The sequence below is a fragment of the Lepidochelys kempii genome, chromosome 3 (assembly GCF_965140285.1).
Source record: "Lepidochelys kempii isolate rLepKem1 chromosome 3, rLepKem1.hap1, whole genome shotgun sequence".
In the NCBI taxonomy this organism is placed as follows: Eukaryota; Metazoa; Chordata; order Testudines; family Cheloniidae; genus Lepidochelys; species Lepidochelys kempii.
The window spans coordinates 174,838,589-174,862,291 of record NC_136382.1 but is presented as its reverse complement, the minus strand read 5'-3'; positions in this window follow the sequence as shown (position 1 = coordinate 174,862,291).

Here is a 23,703-nt window from a genome sequence, read left to right as displayed (position 1 = left end):
TAAGGCCCTGCCTCTTCCAGTTGAGGCCACACCCCCTGCTCAGGACTCCGGTGTACCCATAAATCCTCTAACTTACTTTCACCCCTGGGTACAGCTTGCTCAGGAAGGACAGGCAGGGAAAAAATGGCGGGAGCCCCGGCTGGAGGGACCCTGGGCTGAGGTGCAGGCCGGGAGCCCTGCTGCTTACCCCGACCCTGCCAGCGCCAGACCAGCTGGAGGCGAGGGGGGAGCGGGCGGAGTCAGGACCCTCCTGGGCACTGGGAAGGAGTTGGGTGAATGCAGCCTCCGCCCCTGCTAGTGTCATGAGCAGGATGCCGATGACCCGCCCTGGGAGCGAGTTACCAGTGACCCAGGGTTGGGGCAGCAGGGGGTGCAGGTGGGGGGGGAGGGCACTGGTGGAGGGGAAGGGGGGAAACCCAGCGCTGGAGCGGCAGGAGGTGCAGGGGGAGGGGGGGAGAGCCCAGGGCTGGGGCAGCAGTGAGAAAGGAGAGGAGCCCAGGGCTGGGGTGGGGGGCAGCCAAAAATTTTTTTGCTTGGGGCGGCAAAAAACCTAGAGCCAGCCCTGATTCTAAGGAATGGTAGGAGGGAGAAGAGCACAATAAAGGCAATGGATTTCAAGAAGGCAGACTTTAGCAAACTCAGGGAGCTGGTAGGTAAGATCCCATGGGAAGCAACTCTAAGGGGAAAAACAATTGAAGACAGTTGGCAGTTTTTCAAAGAGACATTATTAAGGGCACAAGAGTAAACTATCCCACTATGTAGGAAAGATTGGAAGTATGGCAAGAGACCACCCTGGCTTAACTAGGAGATCTTCAATGATCTAAAAACCAAAAAAGAGTCCTACAAAAAGTGGAAATGAGGTCAAATTACAAAGGATGAATATAAACAACACAAGTATGTAGGGGCAAAATTAGAAAGGCCAAGGCACAAAACAAGATTAAAACTAGCTAGAGACATAAAGGGTAACAAGAAAACATCCTACACATACATTAGAAGCAAAAGGAAAACTAAGGACAGGGTAGGCCTCTTAATCAATGAAGTGGGAAAAACAATAACGGAAAATGTGGAAATGGCAGAGGTGCTCATTGACTTCTTTGTTTCAGTTTTCACCAAGAAGGTTTGTGGTGATTGGACATCTAACATAGTGAATGCCCGTGAAAATGAGGTAGGATCAGAGGCTAAAATAGGGAAAGAACAAGTTAAAAATTACTTAGACAAGTTAAATATCTTCAAGTCACCAGGATCTGATGAAATGCATCCTAGAATACTCAGGGAGCTGACTGAGGAGATATCTGAGCCATTAGCAATTATCTTTGAAAAGTCATGGAAGATGGGAGAGATTCCATAAGACTGGAAAATGGCAAATATAGTGCCCAGTTATCAAAAGGGAAAGAAGAACAACCTGGGGAATTACAGACAAGTCATCTTAACTTCTATACGCAGAAAGATAATGGAGCAAATAATTAAGCAATCATCTAGAAGATAAAAAGGTGATAAGTAACAGTCAACATGGATTTGTCAAGAACAAATCTTGTCAGATCAATCTGATAGCTTTCTACAAGCCTTATAGATCTGGGGGGAAGAGGTAGATGTGGTAGATCTTGACTTTAGTAAAGCTTTTGATACTGTCTCATATGACCTTCTCATAAACAAACAAGGGAAATGCAACCAAGATGGAGCTACTATAAGGTGGGTGCATAACAGGTTGGTTTACCATTCCCAGAGAGTAGCTATCAGTGGTTCACAGTCGTGCTGGAAGGGTATAATGAGTGGAGTCCTGCAGCGATCAGTTCTGGGTCCAGTTCTGTTCATTATCTTCATCAGTGACTTAGATAATGGCATACAGAGTACACTAATAAAGTTTGTGGATGATACCAAGCTGGGAGGGGTAGCATGTGCTTTGGAGGATAGGATTATTATTCAGAATGATCTGGACAAACTGGGGAAATGGTCTGATGTAAATAAGATGAAATTCAATAAGGACAAATGCAATGTACTCCACTTAGGAAGGAACAATCAGTTGTACACATACAAAATGGGAAATCACTGCCTAGGAAGGAGTACTGAGAAAAGGGATCTGGGGGTCATATTGGACCACAAGCTAAATAAGAGTCAACAATGTAACACTGTTGCAAAAAAAAGCGAACATCATTCTCGGCTGTATTAGCAGGAGTGTTGTAAGCGAGACACGAGAAGTAATTCTTCTGCTCTACTCTGAGCTGATTAGGCCTCAACTGGAGTACTGTGTCCAGTTCTGGGTGCCGCATTTCAGGAAAGATGTAGACAAATTGGAGAACATCCAGAGAAGAGCAACAAAAATGATTAAAGGTCTAGATGACACGACCTATAAAGGAAGATTGAAAAAATTGGGTTTGTTTAGTCTGGAAAAGAGAAGATTGAGAAGGAACATGATAACAGTTTTCAAGTACATAAAAGGTTGTTACAAGGAGGAGGGAGAAAAAATGTTCTTGTTAACCTCTGAGGATAGGACAAGAAGCAATGGGTTTAAATTGCCGCAAGGGAGGTTTAGGTTGGACATTAGGAAAAACTTCCTGTCAGGGTGGTTAAGCACTGAAACAAATTGCCTAGGGAGGTTGTGGAATCTCTATCACTGGAGATTTTTAAGAGCCAATTAGACAAACACCTGTCAGCGATGGTCTAGATAATACTTAGTCCTGCTATGAGTGCAGGGGACTGGACTAGACCCAGGGGTGAAAGTAACTTAAATGACCTACCGGTACTCCGGAGTCCTGAGCAGGGGCGTGGCCTCGACCAGAAGAGGCAGGGCCTTTAAATACCCGGGGCCTTTAAATCAAGATTTAAAGGCCCAAGGACTCCGGCTGCAGCTGGGAGCCCTGGGGCCTTTAAATCACCCCCAGAGCTACCAGCTTCAGAGGCAGCTGGGAGCCCCGGGGCTCAGAGGAGCTCCAGGCCCTTTAAATCACCACTGGTGCCCTGCCACCACTACCCCGGGGCTCTGGCAGCGGGGCTCGGGTGGTGCTTAAAAGGGCCTGGGGGCTCTGGCTGCTGCGGGGAGCCCCAGGGATTTGAGGGGGGGCATGATTTAAAGGGCACGGGGCTTCCTGCAGCAGCCAGAGCCCCTGGCCCTTTAAATCAGCACTGGAGCCCTGCCGCCGCTACCCCAGGGGCTCCAGCAGTGGGGCTCGGGGGACGTTTTAAAGGGCCTGGGGCTCTAGCTGCTGCAGGGAGCCCTGGGGGCGCTTTAAAGGGCCCAGGGCTCCCCACAGCGGCTGGAGCCCCGGGCTCTTTAAAGCACGGCCGGAGCCCTGCAGCCGCTACCCCAGGGGCTCCAGCAGCAGGGCTTGGGAGGCACTTTAAAGGGCCCGGGGCTCCGGTCGCTGTGGGGAGCCCGGGGCCCTTTAAAGAGCCAGCCTGTGGAAGCCGGACCGGACCAGACCGGCTTACTTTCACCTCTGACTAGCCCTCTCGAGGTCCCTTCCAGTCCTATGATTCTAAGTCACCCCTTAACCTTCTCTTTGTTAAGCTAAGTAGAGAGAGTTCCTTGAGTCTATCACTATAAGGCATCTTTTCTAATCCTTTAATCATTCTTGTGGCTCTTTTCTGAACCTTCTCCAATTTATTAACATCATTCTTAAACTGTGGACACCAGAACTGGACGCAGTATTGTAGCAGTGGTTGCATCAGTGTCAAATACAGAGGTAAAATAAACTCTCTACTCTTATTCCAGATTCCCCTGCTTATGCATCCAAGGATTGTGTTAGCCCTTTTGGCCACAGTGTTACAGGAGGAGCTCATGTTCAGCTGATTATCCATGTAAGGGAACTCAGCCCGGGCTCACCCCTCGGCGGAGTGGTGGGGCACCACGCACCTCACTACACTCTCTGCTGTGTTGGGGAATACCCAGTCTATGGCCTAGACCTTCAGGCTGGGTCCCGCAAGCAGTTCAATATAAGCCCAGGCCCTGGGTCAGGGCAGGGCAGCAAACAAACAGTCAGGGGCTCAGGCCCTCGGGCAGGGGCTGAGCCAAATAGTTCAATATAAGCCCAGGCTCCTAGCTTTAGCAACCACGGAGAGGGGGAGACTGCCACCTGTGAGGTGGGTGGCAGGGGGGATGCAGGCCCACCCACTCCACTGCTTCCCAGCCAGGGGCCCTAGCAGCAGCCGAAGACCCGCTGGTGTGTCAGGGGGGATCCTGGCCTCAACACACTGACATTGGCTCTGGCAGCGCTGCAGCCAGACTGGGGTTGGCTGCGCCCGGGCTACTTCCAGACTCCCCCTCGTAGGGTACCTGGGTCAGAGTGGTGTCCTTGGAGGGTTCCAGCACCATAGGCTCCTCTGGGTAGCTGGCGAGGGGTAGGCTCGGCAGTTCCTTTGGGCATAGGTCAGCATCAGGCATTGGCCAGTCCGGCCAGTCCTCGGGTCGGCCGTGGCTTGCCAGGGTCTCCCAAGCCGGAGCCAGGCCACGGGCATCTGGCCTCTCTGGCTGCTGTCACCCAACTGAGCTCCAGGGTTGGGCTATTCTACTTCCTGTCCTGCGCCTTGACCTCTGGAGGGGCGGGTGCAGGATCCACTGGCTCCGCCCACTTTTGTGTCTGGGGAGGTTCTTGCCTCGGCGGGGTGGTGGGGCACCACACCGCCTCACTATAATCCACCACAACCCCAAAATCTTTTTCAGAGTCACTGCTTCCCAGGATAGAGTTCCTCATCATGTAAGAGTGTCCTACATTCTTTGTTCCTAGAGATACACGTTCACATTTAGCCATATTAGAAGGCTTTCTTGTGCCCAGCTTACTAAGCAATTCAGATTGCACTGTATCAATGACCTGTTCTCTTCAGTATTTATCACCCCACCAATTTTTGTTTCATATGTAAACTTTATCTGTGATGATTTTATGTTTTCTTCCAGGTCATTAGTAAAAATGTTAAATAGCATAGAAACAAGAACCCATCCCTAAAGGACCCCACTAGAAACACATCTGTTCAATAATGATGATGATGTTTGCAATTCCATTTGAGTCCTATCAAATAGGCAGCTTTTAATCCATTTAATGTGTGCCATGTTGTTTTTACATCTTTCTAGATTTTGAATAAAAATGTCATGCAGTAGCAAGTCAAATGCCTCACAGAAGTCTAAGTATATTACATGAAAACTACTGCCTTTATTGACCAAATATGTAGTCTTATAAAAAAGATATCAAGTTAGTTTGACATATCTATTTTCCATAAACCCATGTTGATTGGCATTAATCATATTACCCTCATTTAATCCTTTATTAACCAAGTTCCATATTAACCAATCCATTCTCTTGCCCAAGATCAATTTCAGATTGACAGGCTTATAATTACTCTGGTCATCCTATTTACTCTTTTAAAATGTTTTCATAACATTAGCTTTCTTCTGGTGTTCCAAGACTTATTGAAAATCAACATTAATGATCCCACAAGCCTCTTGCCAACTCTTTTAAAACTCTTGAACCAGAGTGGTACGTTCCATGACTTCATGATTATGGGGCTTATTTACAACCAGGCGGAATCTTGGCATCTCTGTTTTCAGGTGCACTTCACAATGGAAGTTTTGAAATATGCAGCATGGCTGCAAAATTGTAATGAGAGGTGTAACTAACCAAAACTTGCATTCACAATTGATCCCCTGCACAAAAAAATCAGCCACAAATTGCACCCACAAAATTGGGGACAACCTTCTTAAAAGAAGGCAAAACTCAAGGGTAGATGCCACACAAGCAATATTTAGCACCAAAGTTAATTCTTCTTCAAGTATTAACCCATTCCTATGTACTTCCAAATGTAGATCTCTTCTAGCGACATAGCTAATTTGCAGTATCAAAGATAAAGCAGTGAAGGCAGCAATATCTATGAAAATGAATTCACTCTTCTGATAGGGAGAAGGTAATGCACAATAACACATAAGTGGAAACCTGTCAGTAGTCACATGTGTCACTGTGGGACCATTGTAATTTTGGGAGAAAATATGACATTTGAATTGGTAAAGAAACATGCTTATGGTAGATTTGTTTTTGTTTTTAAATAACAAAATGGCACCTGTTTGAAAGCTGCCCAGATGTTTGTAAAGTTAGTAATAATCTTGGCTGACATTAACTGGCAGAGTGCATATGAGAAGATCAAAACGGAAAAATAAAAGCAGCCTGGCTCATGACTCCATACTTCATTTCCTGGCGGCAGAGAAAAAAGAGTGTAAGCAGTGTCAGGATGAGCTCCACCCTGACATCTGGTGGTGAGGTGTGGCAAGTTGTGGAAAAGAACTTCAGGGGCAGATCTCATTTGCATAGGCACACCCACCACGCCTAGAATGAGACCATAGCTGCCCAAATGGTCACTTTGGCTGCTGTGGGATCCCCAGTGTCTCTGTATTGGGGCAGGAAGAATAAATTGTTATTACCCTGATTATGGGAACTGTGCTTGGAACTGTACGTGGCCTTTTGTTACGATGGAGGGATTCTCCATCATCTAAGTAGCACTCGCTAGGCAAGGGTCATGGGTTCCAAAACTGTGTGAATGGAGAGAGGCTGGGGACAAGTATTAATACTTGGTGGCATGGGCCCCTTGGTGAGGGCCTTACATGCTGATTGCACTTCCTCCTCTCTCCACTGTGGAATATCAGAGCTAATTTTGATTTCATTAGAAGTCTAGTTATAGGCTGCTGAGCTCACTTTGGGCTGACAGTGCACCAGCACTGGGGCTCCCCTACTATAAGCTGAATTCACCTAAGAGCTGAAATCACTGAGTGTTGTGTTAAGTAGTGGGGGAGCCTGAAGATATAGTGTGGAGCAGTTTGCGGGACGGCTGGTGAAGCAGTTCAACACGGAGCAGTGTGTGAATGGCAGGAGCTGCTTGTGGGCCATGGAGCTGAGTGAAGGAGTTCGTGGGGCGGCTGGCGGAGCGGAGCGCAGCTGAGCGAAGGAGTTCGTGGGGCGGCTGGTGGAGCGGAGTGCAGCTGCGCGAAGGAGTTTTGTGGGGCGGAGCGGAGCGGAGCGCCGCTATGGAGCTATGGGGTGGTCAGCTTCAGATCACGTAAGGTGCCTCTTACCCCCGTCCCATTTCCACCCAGGTTGGGAGGTAAAGCTCCGCCGATAAACTTTCGAACTCTGGGGCTGCCCTGACCAGGGACAGAGACTTTTGGGGCATTGGACTTTTGGGGTTGCTGGACTCAAGAACCAAAGGGAAAAGGGCATGCCCCAATTTGCCTGGGGTGGGGTTGTTTTTGCTCATGGGTTGTGTTATGAATCCTGTTGGTGGTGTTTCCCCAACATAATGCCACATTGTTTCTCTCTGTTATTAAAAGACTTTTGCTACACTCAGACTATGTGCTTGCGAGAGGGGAAGTATTGCCTCTTGGAGGTGCCCAGCGGGGGTGGTATATATTTGTCCCAGGTCACTGGGTGGGGGCTCGAGCCGGTTTGCATTGTGTTATTGGAATGGAACCCCTAGATATTGAACCCGGCCCTTGTTGCTGCCAACTCTGACGGGCAGAAGGGTTACATTTTTGGGGGCTCGTCCGGGATCGCCTGGGTCAGTACCCCTCGCAAGCACCTGTTGAGTGATCCACTACATTGGGAAACAATTTATATTTTTTTTTGTTTGTGCTTATATTTTGAGGAAATTACTGTTTGTATAATGGCTAATATGTCAGGTTTGTTGGGCCCTGGCTCAGCAGCTTCTAGCTCGGAGGCTGCAGCCTCGGCTGATGATTGGACAAAAGCTCTGGGGCAAATATTGGAAAAGGTTGTGCTGCCCCATGCTGAGTCAGACTCTTGTCGTAAGTTAAGATTATTTGCTGGGGAGGAGGAGTTTGAACCCTGGTTAGAGCATACCACTGAAATGCTGCAAGAGTGGGCCGTACCAGATGCAGAAAAGCGAAGATGCCTTATAGAGAGCCTTGGCGGCCCAGCATTAGATGTGATTCGCACCCTGAAGCTCATTGACCCTGGGGTCAGTGTGAAGGACTGCCTAGAGGCCCTTGAACACAACTTTGGGAGCGTAGAGGGCCCTGAAGACAGCTACTGTAAGTTCCTTAATTCCCGACAACAAAAGGGCGAGAAGGCTTCAGCCTACATACAGAGACTGGAGAGACTGCTTCAGAGAGCTGTCATGAGGGGAGCAGTGACTGCTGAGCAGATGGATCAGACCAGACTGGCTCAAATTGTAAGAGGAACTCAGTATCAGAACCCGATTCTACTTCATCTCCGGCTAAGAGAACGACGGGAACATCCCCCAAGTTACTCCCAGCTGATAAAAGAGGTCCGAGAGGAGGAAGAAAGGCAGGCTGCCAGTGAGTTTTGGGAAGCCCAAACATCGGAGCCAGCCAGCACAACACCACTGCAAATGGCCAGTGTACTGATGGTGAGCACCAGAGAGGAACTTGCCCAACAAATGCAGGTCCTGACGGAACGGATAGCTGAGCTGCAAAGTACCGTTGACCGAGTTAAGACTTCTAGGAATAAGAAGCCTCAACCTGTGGCGATTGAGAAGCCCACACTTAGAGCCACCATCCCCCCCAGGCGAAGGGGGAAAGGTCAATTCTTCTGCTGCCGATGTGGTCAGGATGGACACAGTGCTGCCAAGTGCCGTAATGAAGAAAACCCCTCCTTAGTGTATGGAAAGCTGAGGATCAGTTGGGAGAGATCCGGTAGCTGCCAGAGGGTCTGGGGACGGGGACCCCCCAGGTCTGCAGGATTTGAAGATTCCCCCAGAAAAGACTTTCCAGCTGGGATCCCTGCAGGACTGATAGGGCCTCGAGCAGAGGTCATGGTGAGGATCGAAGGGGTGGAGTGTAAAGCAGTGCTTGACACTGGATCTCAAGTGACTATTATATTTCAGTCATTTTACCAACAGATGCTTAGGCACCTGCCTATACAGCCACTGACTGGCCTTGGCCTATGTGGCCTCAGCATGGATGAATACCCCTATCAAGGGTATGTCATAGTGCACCTGGAATTCCCAGAGGAGGTTGCTGGGGTAAGAGAAGAGGTAGACACAGCTGCCTTGATATGCCCTGACCCTAAAGGGACTTCTGATGTGTCTGTGCTGATAGGGACCAACTCCAGTCTCTTCAAGGTACTCGCGGATTACTGCAGAAGGCGGGCTGGGGACTAGTACCTGAATACCCTGATGATCCATACGCTTTGTGCTGAAGCCTATAGGAAAATTGAGAGCGCTAAAAGGGACACATCTGAGCTACCGCTTGGGGCACTGAAGTACGCGGGCACAACCCCCTTAGTAGTGCCTGCAAGGACGGAGCAAGAAGTGCTTGTCATGAGTACCTGTCTGAAAGGCAGTAAAGGGACGTTAGCAATGATAGAGCAGCCGATGGGAGGAGAGCTCCCTGAAGGAGTGCTGGTCCCCAGTGGAGTCATAACCCTACCTGCTGAAGCCCAGGAAAGGGTGACTATACTGATTGCTAATGAAACGAGTCGTGATATTTTTGTGAAGCAAGGACAAAAGATAGCAGACCTCTTTGAGCCTGAGTCGATTGTAAAACCCCAGTATGAAACTCCAGTTCCGGCAATAGACCCAGCAAAGTTTGACTTTGGAGATTCACCAGTGTCCGAGGACTGGAAAGATCGCCTGAGGAAGAAACTTTGTGAAAGATCCAAGGTGTTCTCACTGCATGAGTGGGATGTGGGATGTGCAAAAGGAGTAGAGCACAATATCAGACTACATGACTCTCGACCTTTCAGGGAGAGATCTAGGAAGATTGCTCTCTCTGAGATGGAAGATGTGCGACATCATCTTCAGGAGCTGGCTGCGAATGGCATCATTACAGAGTCCCGCAGCCCATACGCCTCACCCATTGTGGTAGTCCGCAAAAAGAATGGGAAAATCCGGATGTGTATTGACTACCGCACCCTAAACAGCCGTACGGTGGTCGACCAGTACACTATGCCTCGAGTGCAAGACGCCTTAGACTGTTTGCTGGGAAGCCAGTGGTTCTCTGTGTTGGATCTTCGAAGTGGATACTACCAGATCCCTCTGGGAGAAGAAGATAAGGAGAAGACAGCCTTCATCTGCCCATTAGGGTTTTATCAGTTCGAACGCATGCCCCAAGGGATTTCTGGAGCACCTGCCACCTTTCAACATCTCATGGAGAAAGTTGTGGGAGACATGAATTTACTGCAAGTGTTAGTTTATTTGGATGACCTGATTGTGTTTGGAAGAACCTTAGAGGAGCATGAAGAAAGACTTCTTAAAGTGCTTGATAGGTTGGAGGATTATGGTCTGAAGCTTTCAATTGACAAATGCCAGTTCTGCAGAACCTCAGTGAAGTATGTGGGTCACATTGTGTCCCAAGAAGGTGTGAGTACTGATCCTGATAAAATAGAAGCACTCACTACATGGCCACGTCCAAGTAACTACAGAGAACTCAAGACCTTCCTTGGATTTAGTGGCTACTACCGCAGATTTGTGAAAAACTATGCTACGATTGTAAAGCCTCTGAATGATCTTACCAGGGGACATCAGTCCAGCAAGAACAAATCTAAGTCCAAGAATAAGGGGAGGTCCCCAAAGCCTCCTGTGCAGAGACACAATGGCCCCTTTGCACCATTTGGGCCACGGTGGGATGAGAGATGTGAAAGGGCTTTTCAAGAAATCATTACTTGCCTAACTCATGCTCCAGTCCTAGTTTTTGCTGACCCAAGCAAACCATTTATCCTGCATACTGATGCCAGTTTGGAGGGTCTGGGAGCAGTCCTGTACCAGGAAGTGGAAGGCAAATGTAAACCTGTAGCCTTTGCCAGCCGAGGATTGTCTGATAGTGAAACTCGCTATCCCACCCACAAGCTGGAGTTTTTGGCCTTGAAATGGGCCATCACTGAGAAATTTCGAGACTACTTGTATGGTGCTCAGTTCCAGGTGTGGACAGACAACAATCCACTGACTTATGTGTTAACAAGTGCTAAGCTGGATGCTACAGGGCAGAGATGGGTGGCCGCCTTGGCTAGCTATGAGTTCAGCATTCAGTACCGATCAGGGAGAAGCAATGTAGATGCAGATGCATTGTCCAGGCGTCCGCAGGCTCCAGAAGTTGCTGTGATACCCACAGATGGAGTGAGAGCTATTTGCAGTGTGAGTCGCCGAGAGCCAGAGGCCCGTGAAGACTTTCAGGGATGTGTTGCAGAAGTTTTGGGCCTGCCCCCTGAATGCATGCCTTCTGCTTCGGTGAACTATATTGCATTAGACCAATCTCCTTTGCCCATGCTCAATGCGGCTGACTGGCAAGAAGCCCAGCGGCAAGATATTGACATTCGTGATACACTACTTGCCAAAAGGGAGGGGCGAAGCCCAACTGCGGTTGTCCCACCTAACCCGGAGGGTAAACTACTATTGAGAGAATGGACCAAACTAAAACTGATTCAGGGAGTGCTACACCAAATGACCACTGACCCTGTACAAAAACAACGAGCACAACTAGTACTGCCAAAAAAGTACAGAGCCCTGGCCATGAGGGCCCTGCATGATGACTTTGGGCATTTAGGGATGGAGAGGACCCTGGAACTTATTCGTAGTAGGTTCTATTGGCCCCGAATGGCTGAAGATGTTCGCAGGAAATGTGAGACTTGCGCTCGATGTGTTCAAAGGAAAACTCTGCCCACGAGGGCTGCATATCTCAAGAACATCACCAGCAACAAACCTTTGGAGTTGGTATGCATTGATTTCTTGTCTGTAGAGGTAGACAAGAGGAATGTTGGAAACATTCTAGTAGTGACTGACCATTTTACACGGTATGCACAAGCATATCCCACACGTGATCAGAGGGCCACCACCGTTGCTCGAGTATTGTGGGACAAATATTTCTCAGTCTATGGATTCCCGGCTCGGATACACTCTGATCAGGGGCGGGATTTTGAGAGTCACCTTCTGAAGGAGGTGCTGAAGATAGCAGGAATTAAAAAGTCTAGGACAACGCCTTATCACCCCCAAGGTGATCCTCAGCCAGAGAGGTTCAATCGAACCCTATTAGATATGTTGGGAACTTTGCGACCAGAGCAGAAGGCAACCTGGAGCCAGCATGTCGCATTTCTGGTGCATGCCTACAATGCCACAAAGAACGATGCTACGGGAGTCACCCCATATCTCTTGATGTTTGGGCGAGAACCAAGATTACCCATAGACTTGTGCTTTGGTGTATCAGAGGATGGAGATAGCTATGAAACTCATCAGCAATATGTATCCCGACTAAGAGAAAAGCTGCGGGATGCTTATCGCTTAGCTACCGCTGCGGCTCGGAAGAACGCAGACCGCAACAAACATCGATATGATGCTAGAGTGCGTTCGCAGGAGCTCCAGCCGGGGGACAGAGTCCTGCTGCGAAATTTGGGTATTGCTGGCAAACACAAGATAGCTGACAGATGGAAGGCAATACCTTACCTGGTGATGGAAAAGCTGGGAGATCTGCCGGTCTACAAGATCAAACCTGAAGACGGTCCAGGGCAAATAAAGACGGTGCATAGAAACCTTTTGCTCCCTGTGGGGGAATTGGTAAGCACCCCTTGTGAGATGGGCCACGGCAGGGCCGCCGGGCAGAACAGAGGTGCTAGACCAAAGCCGCCATCCAACACAGACAGTGGGCCCCCTGCAGCTAACTTACCCCTATTCTGCACATCTGAGAGTGAGTCTGAGGAGGAAGACACAACCCTGGTGTATCCTGGGATGGAGACAAGATTTCAGTCTCGATCAGCTGAACCAAACGAGAGTTTTCCCTCTTCCGCCCTAAACCCAATGGCGGAACTATTTAGGCCCCTTTCTGATACCCCGGTGCTGCTGATGAGACCCCCCTGTGATGACACACACAGGTTATTGGACAATGGGGACAGACAGGTAGAGGATGTCCTGGGCACCTTGGACCCTCCAGCGTTAGAACTAGGAGTGCAGGGGCCTACGCCAGTAGCCGAGGGACCCTCCAGGGAAGCCTCTCCATCCGTCACTCAAGAGGATGTTCCCCTTACTTCGGCAACAGAGATTCTCAATAGACGAGACAGGGTGATAAGACCAGTGAAACGGTTAACTTATGATGCACCTGGGGTGACTAGTGAGGAGCCAATACATTTAGCACACAGGCTTGTGGAAGCTAAAGTGGGCTTCCTGAGGCCCTTTGGAGGAAACCAATGAGTTGGTATAAAGGGAGTGTGATTTGTCGGGACGACAAAGTCTCGGCTGGGGGGAGGATGTAAGCAGTGTCAGGATGAGCTCCACCCTGACATCTGGTGGTGAGGTGTGGCAAGTTGTGGAAAAGAACTTCAGGGGCAGATCTCATTTGCATAGGCACACCCACCACGCCTAGAATGAGACCATAGCTGCCCAAATGGTCACTTTGGCTGCTGTGGGATCCCCAGTGTCTCTGTATTGGGGCAGGAAGAATAAATTGTTATTACCCTGATTATGGGAACTGTGCTTGGAACTGTACGTGGCCTTTTGTTACGATGGAGGGATTCACCATCATCTAAGTAGCACTCGCTAGGCAAGGGTCATGGGTTCCAAAACTGTGTGAATGGAGAGAGGCTGGGGACAAGTATTAATACTTGGTGGCATGGGCCCCTTGGTGAGGGCCTTACATGCTGATTGCACTTCCTCCTCTCTCCACTGTGGAATATCAGAGCTAATTTTGATTTCATTAGAAGTCTAGTTATAGGCTGCTGAGCTCACTTTGGGCTGACAGTGCACCAGCACTGGGGCTCCCCTACTATAAGCTGAATTCACCTAAGAGCTGAAATCACTGAGTGTTGTGTTAAGTAGTGGGGGAGCCTGAAGATATAGTGTGGAGCAGTTTGCGGGACGGCTGGTGAAGCAGTTCAACATGGAGCAGTGTGTGAATGGCAGGAGCTGCTTGTGGGCCATGGAGCTGAGTGAAGGAGTTCGTGGGGCGGCTGGCGGAGCGGAGCGCAGCTGAGCGAAGGAGTTCGTGGGGCGGCTGGTGGAGCGGAGTGCAGCTGCGCGAAGGAGTTTTGTGGGGCGGCTGGCGGAGCGGAGCGGAGCGCCGCTATGGAGCTATGGGGCGGTCAGCTTCAGATCACGTAAGGTGCCTCTTACCCCCGTCCCATTTCCACCCAGGTTGGGAGGTAAAGCTCCGCCGATAAACTTTCGAACTCTGGGGCTGCCCTGACCAGGGACAGAGACTTTTGGGGCATTGGACTTTTGGGGTTGCTGGACTCAAGAACCAAAGGGAAAAGGGCATGCCCCAATTTGCCTGGGGTGGGTTTTTTGCTCATGGGTTGTGTTATGAATCCTGTTGGTGGTGTTTCCCCAACATAATGCCACATTGTTTCTCTCTGTTATTAAAAGACTTTTGCTACACTCAGACTATGTGCTTGCGAGAGGGGAAGTATTGCCTCTTGGAGGCGCCCAGCGGGGGTGGTATATATTGGTCCCAGGTCACTGGGTGGAGGCTCGAGCCGGTTTGCATTGTGTTATTGGAATGGAACCCCTAGATATTGAACCCGGCCCTTGTTGCTGCCAACTCTGACGGGCAGAAGGGTTACAAGAGTATACACTCCATATGCTGGTATCCAACATTGTACATGCAGTCATTCATGCTTTAGGAAAGGTGCCCAAAACTGGTGACAACAAAGACATTGTTGACCATTTGCAGAAAGTCAAAGGATGCACCCTGACCTAAATATTTAGATATAGATACACACAAATACGGCATTAAAAGATCATTATTTACGCTGCAAAGACAAACATTGCAAAGTTAGGAAATATCAGCTTTATGGTTGCCCATGTAACCTTACTTGAGTCCCCTTGTGTGTCCGTCCTGTGTACTGAATGAGGCAGAGGTACTGTGGAAAAATGTGATCATGTAATTGAAGACTGTAGCGTAATGCATCCGCACAAGAGGGCAAACTAAGGTTGAACAGGCAGCTATAAATCTGATATTTCCTTATTTCAAGCACTTGACTTTGCAACCCAAATAACATAACTGTAACACCCACCATCATACATTATCCCCAAGGTTAGAACTTGAACCTTTGGCATTGCCACATTGACTACTGCTATTTAAGCTACAGAGCTAACAACATTAGCTGGCTCCAGGAGAAGGTGGCTTTCCCAAAAGGAGGAAATGGGGAAGCCCAATGGCCGGGAAGCCCAAACTAGCCTGCTTCTCTCTCGTCCTACCTCATAATTGAGAGAGCTCCTGGCCTGTGTGTTACCCCCAGAATAGGGGCAGTGGCCAGTTGCAGTATGTGCTAGGTCTGAGGGATGGCTGGGCAATGTCCAGCCCATAGCTCACTCTCTGTCCCTGCTAGAGAGTTCAGAGAGCTCCTGCCTCATGCAGTGCCCCCAGCGGGGGCAGTAAATGGGCCACTTGGGGCCTGGCTCTGTCCTCTCCACCCCAGCTCCCTGGCATTCCCAGTGCAGCGTCTGCTACTGCTGCTGTTGCTGCCTTGATGGCAGCATCAGCCTGGCCTTTGGAATGTTCAGTCATTTAGGCAGGCTGCCAACGTTTTCCTGAAGAATGCAAGTGAGAGGAGGGAAGTAGAGATTTCTAATATTTTATATCTCAGCCAAATCTGAACAGAACTTCTTGGGACAAAGAAAAGGCACTTCTGTAGTCCAAGGGCATTCTCCCTGAGAGCTTCTCAAATAAAAAGAGGGAAGAATCCTTTGGAAAGGGATTAGATAACCTAAATATAGGAGTCACTACTGGCTCCCCCTATAACATATATTTTCCAAACGCAAGTGCTTGTTCAAAAACAAGATCAGTGAAAACCTGCAGTTGATTAGTTTTGATCTCACCTGACAACAGATTCACAGATTTAAAGGCCAGATGGGGCATTTATTACAATTTAGTCTGACCACCTGCACAACACATGCCATATGATTTTACTCAGTCATTCCTGAATTGAACCTGATAACTTGTGGTTGAACTAGAGTAAGTCTTTTACAAAAATATCCAATCTCAATGTAAAGACTCCAAATGATGGAAAATGTATCACACCCCCTGGTAAGCTCTTCTAGTGCTCATTACTCGTGCTATTGAAAACCTGCGCCTCTAGTTTGAATATTTCTAGCTTCCATTTCCAGCCATTGGGTTTTGTTAGCCATTGCTAGTTTAAAAATCCAACTAGTATCAGAAATCTTCTCTCTGTGTAGGTACCTACAGAGTATTGAATGTGATCAAACTACCTCCTAGTCTTTTCTCCAACAAGCCAAATAGATTGGGCTCATTAAGACTCATTTTAAAGTGTGTTTTCCATACTTGGCATCATTATTGTAGCTCTTTCCTGAATCACGCCCAGTTTCTTAACATACTTTTCGAAGCACGGACAACAGAACTGGATATGGTATTCCAGTGGGCCCCACCAGTACTCCTTCACATAGAGATAATATCACTTCTCTACTCAACATGATAGTCTCCTGTCAATACACAATCAGATGTCATTAGTCCTTTTTGCTACAGCATTGTACTGAGAGCACATGTTCAGTTCCTCAGGGGGCTTAAAGGGTGGATTTCTGCAATTTGCAGGTGCCTTTTGGCTTGTGGTAACCTTGTACTATACCAAGATACTGGAAAATGGACCTTTAGTTTGATCAAGAGTGCAACAACCTCCTTTGGAGTGTGGAAAGCTTTACTGACAGCCTGTCCTTTGAATGTGACTCTTTCCAAACCACATGGACTAAGAGACACCCACTGTTCTGCAGGGAATTCTTAAGTTTTTAGTTACAACTTTTCTTCCTTCTCTTGTTTTCTTTCCCATGGAAAACTTCTTCTCAGCTACAAGAAAGGGAAACTGGAGGGAAACATGAAAGGGACTTACCCACTGAAAGAAAGGGAAATATAGCCAGCAGCTACCAATTGCAAAATGGAGGCTTTAGGATTGCAGCTCCTTTGCTGTACCATATTTAAAGGGATAGCCCCAGAAAGACTTGCTGGGAATAAAGTTCCTGTGAAAAGGAAACCCAGGCCTGGTGAGAGTTAGGGAGCAGGAAGACATGGATCTAGGGTAGACAGTGTGCTGACTGCCACTGTCAGAACTGTTTGGAAAATGTTGACATTTTGATAAAATAAGTAAGTAAAATTTTCAATTTTTGACCATCTCTAACTACTATATCACATTGTCTTCTTGGAGTTTGAAAGAGGGGCAGGACAGGAAAGAATGGCATTGACCTCTGGGACTGTTGCACACATGCTTTCACCTCCGCACTGCCTCATTTCATCTTACAGATGTGAAATGCATCTCTCTCATTACAGCCCACTGTAGTTCTGTGATATGACAACAGCAATAGGACATTCTCAAAACGGTCTGTGGATCTGCATGGTTCTGTGAAGACTTTGGGGGGAACGCCAAAGAGCCTGCATTTTCCACTTTTACAGTGGTAGTACATCTGATAGGGGTCCGTGACTTCAATAAAAATGAGACGCAGCAGGTGAAATCCCAGCCATACTGAAGTTAATAGGAATTTTGCCATTGACTTTAATGTGGCTGGGATAGCACCTTGGTTTCAGAAAGCTTAAGCACCTGTGCTTTATCTAGAAGTGGCATGTATACTGCTTGTATGCCTACTAAACATGTCCAAGGTAAGAGAATTAAAAAATAATATAAATCATGGGTGGCAATTTTATCCAGTGGTTAGATACCTAGTGGGTGGGGAGCAGATGATAAAGGCCCATACACATAAAATCAGGAATGGGGATGACGATGCTGGCAGAAATGGTAGCACATCCTCACACCACCACAAGCACTTCACTGAAGACCACTTTAATTGGACTGCTGTTCATCTCACAGGCAAAGGGGGATTTGAGTGCAACGTAGGAAAGGGAGGTGCAGATAAGGTTGGGTAATTGACTACGGTTCACTATGAGAACTGATGGGGAAGGAGGATTACGAGGCAATAGATAATGGGCAGTCATTCAGTAAATTAGAAAAAAGTGTGGGGTGGGGAGGGTGAAAGTTTGTATCAAAAATGAAAAGATGCAAAAATGCTCAAGTGTGCTTAATTGTCTAGACAACTGCACACTCTTTATTATACCTTTTGCCCCTTTGGTTGTTGTGTTAGGTCCTTGTTTAGGCCTTGATCTTCCAAACACTTACGCAAGCTCTTAATTTTACTACTGTGAGTGGTCCCACTGTGTGTTCCATAAAGCACCATGCACACTTGTTACTGCTGAACAAATATAATGATAATAATGTATAAACCAGGAGAGGAAATCTTCCCCCAGAGAAGGAAATTATAGCTCTTTAAAATGTGCCTGATGTGATTTATAAAGTAAATTATTCTAATTAGAACTATTCCAAAAGTTAGAGCAACAACCCAACCTAGATCTAGGTCCTGCACATGGGCCCACCTGCGTGCATCCCTGCACCTACTGACCCACTGAAGTTAAAAGCCCCACTTTTGTCAAAAGACTTGCTCCGGTTCAAGAACCTTTCAAGCAAACCGTGGCCAATTTATGATGTTGAGTTATAAGTACAACTTTGCCAGGCTTCAGTACCGAACTAGGGGCTTGTCTACATGGGAAGTTAGAGCTCAGCAAGCCAGGGTTTGAATCTACAGCGCACTAGCTTGCCACACACTAACTGTCACATGGACTATGCTACTGTGCACTAAAAGACCTATTGTGTGCATTGATGTTTCAAACATCATTATGTCACAGCGAACCATGGAACTTTTAGTGCATGGTAGCAGGATCCACAAAGCCAGTTACTGTGCTGCAAGCTAATATAATGTATTCACACACCTGGCTTGCCATGCATTAACTTCCTGTGTACATAAGGCTTTAGAGAGAACTGGTGCTGTTTGTTTTGAGATTTGGGTGTGGAATGAAACCACAGAATTTATTTGTGCAAATCCCCGCAGAGGAAAATGAACAAGTCTCATAACAGCTCTTGATCCTGTCCCCTATTCCTTCTCCATGTGCTTGTCATCTCTCAGGTTGATTGTTGCATCACCTTCGGTCTGGTTTCAATGCCTCTTCTTACACCAATCTATCCAAAATGCTACAGCTGAAAGCACCAGTTTAGCAAGGTGCTTAAGCACATGCATTGCTAAACACATGAAAAATCTCATTGATTTCAATTAAACTACTTACATGCTTAAAATCATACACATGTATGAATACCTTGCTGAATTGGTGCCTAAGTCGATTTCCTCTCTTCCTGTTCTGACCAAATCCCTATTTTTGAATCCCTCCCTTGGCTTTCTGTCTCCTACCACTTGAAGTGTAAACTCGTTATCTTCACCTTCAAGTCAATACAACATCCATACCTCCATTTACCTTTCTCCTCTCGTTTCCTCCGGCTCCCTCTCTGTCTCTATGTCCTTCTCAGACATTTTACTGCTCCCTTCATCTCTTTTTCCCACCCTTGGCTTTAAGCATTCTCATATGCTATCCCCTACTCTGGAAACAGTCTTGCTGAGTCTCATCATTCACCCCTTTCTTCATATCTTCTTTCAGGTAAGCAGCCCCTATCCCCTTTTTATCATAATTCATAATATCAACACTCTACTCTTTCCTAAAGAGGAAAGATACAGAAGAAACAACATCGCATGTGAATGTATCAAAAGAGTCAAGGCTCTTCAGAGAATGTGATGATATTAACTCTGTGCTTAAAGTTAATTAAATCATTAACATCTTCAGCATTTTTCAATGTCTTGCGGAATAAGAGCCTGATAAGCTATACAGTGACATAACAGATTTGAACTAACCAGCTTGGAGACTGGCCTGGGGACATAGCACAGACAATGCTCTGTACTGCCTTGTATGAGAACTGGGCTCAGTTCCCAGTCCCTGTCTCCCAGTTTCCAAGTCAAGAGGGGTAGGATTGGTAACATCTAAAAGTGGGTAGGCAAAAACCGACATGTAAAATGATCTTCAAGCCAGGGTACTGAGGCAGATCAAAGATCAGAACCTACCCCGAGGAACTTTTTCTTGTGTGAATTGTAGTGTAGGAGGCAAATACATTTGGTCAGGTTCTGGGAATAGCCATCATTTCCAAAGGAAAGACAACAAAAATTCGTGACTTTTTCCTTTCAGCAATTCATCTCTCTCACAAAAGGAGGCCAATGCCATCATTATGCTACATGGCCCTCCAAAGGGTTACTCAATACTTTTGATAGCTTGGTCATGCTCTCTGAAATTCTCAGCTAGGTCTAACTGCATAAAATGGTACATCTTCACATGGACATGGAAGATGCCCATAGGCTGTTCTGCCGAGAGGTTTTCAGCCAGGTGACAGTTAGATTAATGGTTGGTCAACATCGTCTTACTAATCGGTTAAACAGGTCAGTCAGTAAGGCCTGTATCCTGCCACCACTTATGCATGTGACTACATTATACACATGAGTAATCTTATTGGCTTCAAAGGGAATTACTCACAAGTAAAGATCAAGATGTGTGTGTTTGTAGGATCAGGGCCTGCCATAGCATCCAAGGCCTTTTAACCCTATTTTGAGTGCTGTGTTACTTCTACAAGGGGATAGGTTGGGGAAGTTGGCTAGTAGGACTTAGCAATAGCTTTTCTGTCAAATGAAGGCTGCTTTCCAGAAAATTTGGCTTACTCCCTTCTGAGAACATTTCAAAACATGAAAAATTTGGAGTATTTTGCTACCCACATGATAGGAGAATGTGTTCTATGAAAACAGTGTACTGAATTTGCCCAACTATTTCCACTCCAAGTACATTCGTTAATCATGCTATTAAGAGCGATGAGCATATTTTAGAATATTAATATTGTATTTGTCAATACTAAATTTTATTATTAAAACATATATAATGATTCTGAGATTAGGGTTTTTTCATATACTTAATACCCAAGCTAAATAACTAATCCACAGAGAACAGGAGGCAGAATCCGCAGCTGAGCGAGATCACAATTATAGGACATACTGTAGAGGACAGGGGGAAATTTAGCTCACAGCTTTCTTATTAATATTCACCACATAGTCTTTTTTCTGTTACAAAAAAGCTTTGCTTGTAAACTAGGAAAACACACTCCAGGTTTGCATAAATACTTCTTATGATCCACAAGCATTTTTAAAAAACATGCTGCATCTTAAAAAGAAAAAAAGTAGTTTTGTGTAAAACTTGAGATAAAAAAATATTCAGTTTAGCAATATAGCACTCCAGATTATCACCATGCACTTGAAAATGTTCTGTTTCATAGTTCTATTATTTTAGCACCAAAAGAATAGCATAAGTAGAAACTAACATGCACCTGGACTTTAATATATTCAGTGGGGTTTTTTTTAACAAAACAGAGGAGTTATTTGATATATTTTCCCAAGGGATGAATTGTTCCACAAGAAGAGTGGTCAATTATAGAACAAATGGAATCTTACAAACTTTAAACTCAACTGAAAATTAAGCAAGTAATACCTAAAACAAAAAATTCAGAAAAGGGTGCTAAAAATTACAACCTGCCTTTTTTATGACAATGTGGTGACAAAACAGAAAAATGGAAACAGCACTTAAAAAAGGTCTTTAACTCAAAGTACAGTAGTTTATTATTACTGGAACCGTTAAACCTTTATGCAAACTGGAGAAAATGGTAATTAATATAACATTCAGGAAATTCTATTTTTCAGGTAATATGAATGTATATTCCGTATGTTTGTATCTATATACACACAATATATAAACAAACACACATACACACATGTATTGTACATGCACAGACATACACACATACATATTACATAGACACATCAGTATAAATATATATGTGTGTATATAGATATAGATAGCATAGACACACACATATATTTCAGACTGAAATATGTCAAGGAGCAACATTATTTCCAAAATTGACAATCATTTTTGGTGGATGCTGTCTTTCATCTATATTACTCTATGCTTGTATGCTGTGTATATTTTTGTGTGCAGTTAGATAGCTTGTCATTGCTCTCTCGTGCTCTCTCTCCTCCCCCCATTTGCGTCCTCAGCAATTTCTTTAATAAAAATTATAAGTTCTCCCCTTTAGTGAGCTATTTCTACATACAGTAAATATAGTTAAACTTATGTTATAATTTATAAGCCAATTGCCACTTGAATTGTTAATTTGATTTTCGATACTCTTTTACAACATTAAAATAGAACAATTTGAATATTAATATCTTAAATTATGTTAAAGCATATATAATCTAAAATTGGGAATGAAAATATGATGATTTTCTAGAAGTTTCTACTCACTTGAGGTCTGTTTAAGATTATGCTGGAAATACACTACAGAATTTAAAAAATAGAAAAGTTAAAGTCAATTTTAACAATAAACCCATACCCATTCATCTTTTTTGGCGGGGAAAAAACCGCCCTTCACTCTTCTAATGATTATTCTATTATATAAAAATAATGGACTCTAATAAAATTTCAAAATCTGCATACAATTTTCTTATAAGTAGTAAAAGGTCCAAATGAGAAAATACTATGTTAGATTTAATGGAATGTATTTTTCAACCATGTAACAGATTTCTTGATGTGACAAAACTGAATTAATTATCTATCCAAGGAGAATAAGCCTAGATCCTCAATTTTAAAGATAGCACAAATAGGTTACATGTTATTTGAATGACTCACTTTACAAAAACACTGATATATTGTTTATATTCCCCAGAACTGACATGTAAACAGGAATCTCTGCCAAAGAGCAGGGTTTCTGCTATTTAGCATATCTATTGCTCACCACATTTTTAACCTCAAGTACTATTTGCTCCTTAGGTACATATATGTAGAAAATAGATGACAACAGTCAATGAGATAAAAGCACTGATCCTCCTTCCTGAAGTTAATGAGAGTTTTGCCATTGACTTCAGTGTGAGCAGGATTGGGTCCAATATATTGTTGGTTCCAGCAAGGGGAAACTTGTATATTTTTCACACACGGATAATATGCAAACCTCTTCTGCTTTGGATGAATAAGTTCTCTTTCACCAGTATTTTCCTTTACACTGCATTCCAAATGGATTTTAAGTGAACCTATTTGCTTGCCCAGATAGACTGAGACAGATAATCGGACTTTGAACAGGCCTGACTCCAAAAGGTACAGACAGAACTTTAGAATCTGGAAATTCTGATCTAGAAAAGGTTGTTGACATGTTCACATGAGGACATTAATGTTGTTTTTCACCTGCATTAAAATTGTGAGGAAGAATATAATAGATATATGCCTCATGTTCTAATTACACTGTACTATCTTAAAACCATCTTACATTCTGAAACGAACACAGCACTGAATATTGGAATGTTATCATATCAGGTAAAACAGCAATGAATTAAATTGTGTTATCTTCTAGGGTACATTATGCAAGAATATTTTAAAAACACTGAAAAACAATTTTGCACATCCAATTGTTCATTTGTATATGTAATACGTATGCACAAATTAAAATAAGATATTCTCTGCCAGATGACCATAGTGTTAGATATAGTGAAATGCTGGATACAGACACGTCACTGATTTTTAAAAAAATTTAATTCTCATGCTATATTAAAAATAAATTATGGTATTTTTAATCATTTAAAAATTATTACCCTTAATCTTCACACCAACAGCACAATAGATAATTGATCCACTATATCAAAATAACAGTAGTACATTTGGGTTAATTCATGTTTTAAAAATTAATTAAGAAGATATTTACATATTTACATAAAGAACTTATTTTATTATTAATCCATAGTCAAGTAATATTGGAACCATAATATTATCTCTATCTTTTGAACTATAAAAAAAATACAAATAACACAATA